We start from the raw sequence: 4,903 nt of genomic DNA, 5'->3' as shown, positions 1-4,903 counted from the left end.
AACCTCCATGGATCAAAAGTTCATAATAGAAAGAGTCGTAATTGATGTTGTTTGCAGTTCGAGGCGTCCTGTCAACAGTTTTACAGACGTCTCTTTTACAATGGTGGTCTATGGGGAAAATCCTTTTTGGGCCGCAGGGGGATTTTTCGCTGCAAGGCTGCGCGTCGGCGCCCTATCCAGCTCTTGTTTACATCCGTGGGGTTGTTTCATAAAACAGGAAGTTATAACAGGAACTAAGGCCGATCACCTGGGGTTAGTAGGGTTCATTGATTTGTTATTTGGGGATCTTGTCATACTGAGCCCTTCACTGCTGCTTGGAAAACACAATGTTGGCTGTGTTTCTCCCTTTATGCACATAGTTTCATGATTTTAAACAACTTTTAACAGATGTAGTCATTTATATGAGTTAATTGAATGATATTTACTCTAAATGTTATTTTTATATCTACACTTTTTAATAGTTATTTGTATTATTATTTTCTTAGTGTATATAATCAACCTAAATTAATTATTTATTTGTTTCAAAATAAAATGAATTGTTTTTAAGGATTTTAATGACTTTCCAATGAATTATTTACTTCTCAATTAAGATGAATTATTTTAAAGGGATAATTCTAATATAAGAGGGTGTCATTTTAGAGCCAGGGCTACATGAGCATTTCATAATATGAATGTTACATGTACATGCCATCAAAATGAAGATCTTACATCAGCATTAGATACACACCACACTTAACTACTGTGTTTCCATTGTCTCCATGTGTGTATCATACTGTAGAGATTTGGTCACATTTTAAAGCTCCTCATTTGACAGCAAGCTGAATTTAAAGGTACTACTTCTCAAAAACACTGGTGGTCTTCTTGTGAAAGGAACGATAGTGCTTCAGGTAAGTCCAACGCTACAGTGACACACAAAAATGAACTCAGTGACTGAAATTATGTGTTTGCGCAGAGGGGACTTCACCTGCTGCATCTTGGTAGCAATTCCAAAGATACATGAAATTCACCATCTCTGCCATCAGAGTAAAGTAGCGGTTTTATCAGTCTCCAAAACATGGTTGGATGAGTCTGGAAGAGATGGGAAGAGAAAAGGAGGATTATGTGTGTATATCAGATCAGATTTAGTTTTTAATGTTAGATCCGGTTTGAACAATGACCCAATTGAGGCTGTATGGCTGGATGTTTTACTTCCAAAATCCAAACCCATCTCATCTTAACCCATCTGAACCTTAGCCTGCTATCGTCCACTGGACCAGCATAATTTTTACGAGCTGCTGGTGGAAACATGCAATAAATGTGTTGACTTTACAAAATCAGAGGTCATCATCGCCAGTGATTTGAATACAGCCACTTGCAAAAAGGACACTAATATTTATAAAAGTTTTAGAAATTTCTGTCAGCTGTTTGGCCTACATTAGTTAATTTCTGATCCCTTAAAATTTATAGTCCATCCTCCTTTGTGAGAGCCTGAGAACAGTTAACTGGTCTGAAGTTATGAATTGTGACGATGTTAAAAAAGCCTGGGATTTATTTTAATCAAAATTTCTGTAAGTTGTGACTAATATAGCACCATTTAAGACCATCAGAATAAAGCTGAGAACTGAGCCTTGGATGACAGATGATATTTTAAAGGTCATTAGATTAAGAAATGAAGTAAATAGGCCTAAGCAATTAAGTGCAAAGGTTGATCATTAATGCTAAAAAATCCTTCTTCAAAGAAAAAATAATTGAACATAAAAAGGATCCTTACAAGCTTTGGAAGGCTCTTAAGGATTTGGGTTATAGTAAAAATATAAAAACCAGGTCTGCGAGGCTCAGCTTGGAGGTGAACGGTGAAGTCACCTCAGACAATACTGAAGTGGCTGACTATTTAAATACCTATTTTACTACAGTAACTAAAACTCTTGTAGCTAAGCTCCTTGATCAATCAGATGTATTCAATGAGGAGCAGGTACAGAGGCACTACTTGCGATATGGCATTCAGACACCATCCTTTTCTTTTAGTAAAGTGAGTGACGGTAAGGTCCTGAAGAGACTCTAGGAACTCAATACTAGTAGAGCTGCAGGTCTGGATAATATTCAAGCCAGGTTTCTTAGAGACGCTGCAGATATTATTGCTTCATCTGTTATACATATAATAAATATGTCAATAAAACAGGTTAAGGTTCCAACAGAGCTCAAGAGTGCTCAAGTTCTCCCCCTCTATAAGAAGGGTAGTAAGATAGATGGGGGGAACTATAGACTAGTTTCTATTTTATGTGTGATGTCAAAAATAATGGAAAAAATAATTCATGAACAGATTGAGGAGTACATCCAAAACAATATTTTATTTCGGTTTCAGTCAGGATTCAGAAAATATCACTCTACCGAATCCTGCCTGTTGTTTCTGACAGACAAAATCAGAAAGGAAATTCTGCGGAATGGTTATGAGAGACCTGCAAAAGGCGCTGTAGATCATTGCATTTTAATTTACAAATTAAAAGCTCTGGGTTTTAATTATATGGCCATTAGGTGGGTTAAATCCTATCTTACTGATAGATATCAAAGGGTTGATGTCAATGGGATGTTATCCAGTCCAAAACAATTATTTGTGGTGTCCCATAGGAGAGTGTTTTAGGGCCGTTATTTTTTATTACATATTAATGACCTTAATTTGGCCTGTTCTTGTGATATATATGCTGATGATATGCTTTTATATGCTGATGATGCTGCGTTACTAGTATCCCACAAAGAAAAAGTAATGGTGGAAGATACCTTCAGATGGTTGCGAGGTGGCTCTCAGATAATAAACTTTCCCTTCATGGAGGAAAGACAGAGGCCATCCTCTTTGGGTCACAAATTAAATTGAGAAATGAATCTAATTAATAGTAGAGATTGGTCAGACATCAGTCTCTTCAAAACCTTCAGTAAATTACTTTAGATGTGTTCTGGATAATATTTTATCAGGGGAAGACATGGCTTTAAAAGCCCTGAACAAAATTACCAATAAAACAAAATTCCTGGCTAGAAAAGCCAAATTGTTGGATATACCAACTTTAAAAACTCTAGCTGGAGCATTGGTGTTATGCCATTTTGATTATGCTGCCACCTATCGTTACAGTAGCTCCTCACAGTCTCTTAAAAACAAATTACAGACTGCACAAAGTAAGTTAACTTTTTAAAGCTGTTCCCCTGCATGCATCTTGATGCATTTCTTTTTTTTTAAAAAAATGAATCTTTTCCATGTGGATAAAAGGGTGGTACTAATTAAAATGAGTATTTCCCTCAAGATTGTGTACAAATCTGCACCTCCCTACCTATCCAACCATTTTAATCTAGTAAAAAACAACCACTCACCACTCATACAACACTAGAGGCAGTCTAACATATATTATTCCTGTGAGATTTAAAAAATGTTTTGAGAAAAATACACTATACAGCTTCATGTCAATGGAACAAGCTGCCTATCATGCTCAAGCTAAACCCAGGTAAGAGGAGTTTTAAATCAGATCTGTTACATAATTTGTAGATGTACAAATGCTTGATGTTTTACTGTCTGTTTGGGTTTTTTAAGTCTAATGTCATTCTTGCTTGACACTTTCTTATTCAATTTGTCATCTTGTATTGCAATAGAGGACCACAATGGAAATAAGCCTTAGGGGTTTTTTTTGTGTGTATTTTAAACCTTGACCATTTTAAAAATCTTATATGCAGTCTGTCTTTACAATCAGCAAGTCATGTATGTTTTAAATTTTGTCAAATAAATCTATCTATCTGTCATGAAACTCTCTCTCTCTCTGACTTTCTCTCTCTCACACATGCACGTTAAAGTACCCCCATAAGCTACATACATCAGATTCACGGCAGTGAAAATCGCAAGTGATTTGCCCCTTGACCGCAGCAGCAATTGCTATCAAAGGCTAAATGTTTTAACATGACTGAACACACCACCATGTGGCCAGCTAATGGGCCTGCTCTTTACCTTCACTCTGTCTCTCCTCTCTCTCTCTCTTTATTTTTTTTAAATAAAGACCTTAAAGGAGAAAACTTAATTAATCTGCCCTGTATTTCAAAACCAATTTTTAAAAAAAAAAAAAAAAAATGGGGATTTTTAGCTGCTCCACTTAAATGACATCTCAATATAGTTACAAAGTTAATAATAGAATCTTAGTTTCATGGTTTCTGGACCAAAACTGGGGAATTAGACACTCTTCTGTTTTGACTGATTAAGTGTACAATTTCTAGACCTAACAATTAGGTCAACAGAGAGAACAACAGTTTGTAGTATCTGCCATAACTTCCTAACAATTTTCTGTATACATAAAATACATCCTTTTTTTTAAATTTGTGTGGAATGAAATAAAGTGTGATCTGTTTGGCACTCTACCGTTTGTTGCCGATATTCAGCCTCAGTCAGTTTTTGCTTCATTTGATTCAGATTGTTTTTCACTTGGTTTGGTTTGTCAGTGTGTAACTATCTTCATCATCAGTATTGGGATCAGCTATCAAACTGACCGTTTATCCATATCTCATAACTTCATGATAATGTCTCATCGTATACTGACTATACTGACTTTTCCCACTTACCTTTCCTGGGCTGGTGTATTTATTAAGCCTGGGGAGAGTGGTGCGGGGGTGGATTCTTGTGAGACTGTTCCTATACTTAAATATTATGTCCATAACCATAAAACATTCAATCCACATAAAGCCAAGTGTTCTGGATCTGGCCACAGTAGCCTCCCCAGGGTGGTGCAGTAAAAGCGCCCTAAGCCGCCATTAAGTGGAGGGAGCTGGAAGAAATACTGGACAGAGGCTGGGACTGAATGAGAGCGAGAGCACAGCTGATGGTAAACTAATTTTGCTTCTCTGATCCCCCCCCCCCCCCCGAAAAACACACGCATGCAGTATGTGTTGTGTTCACACA

Source organism: Thunnus albacares, chromosome 16 (assembly GCF_914725855.1).
Source record: "Thunnus albacares chromosome 16, fThuAlb1.1, whole genome shotgun sequence".
In the NCBI taxonomy this organism is placed as follows: domain Eukaryota; kingdom Metazoa; phylum Chordata; class Actinopteri; order Scombriformes; family Scombridae; genus Thunnus; species Thunnus albacares.
This window is presented reverse-complemented; position numbering follows the sequence as displayed.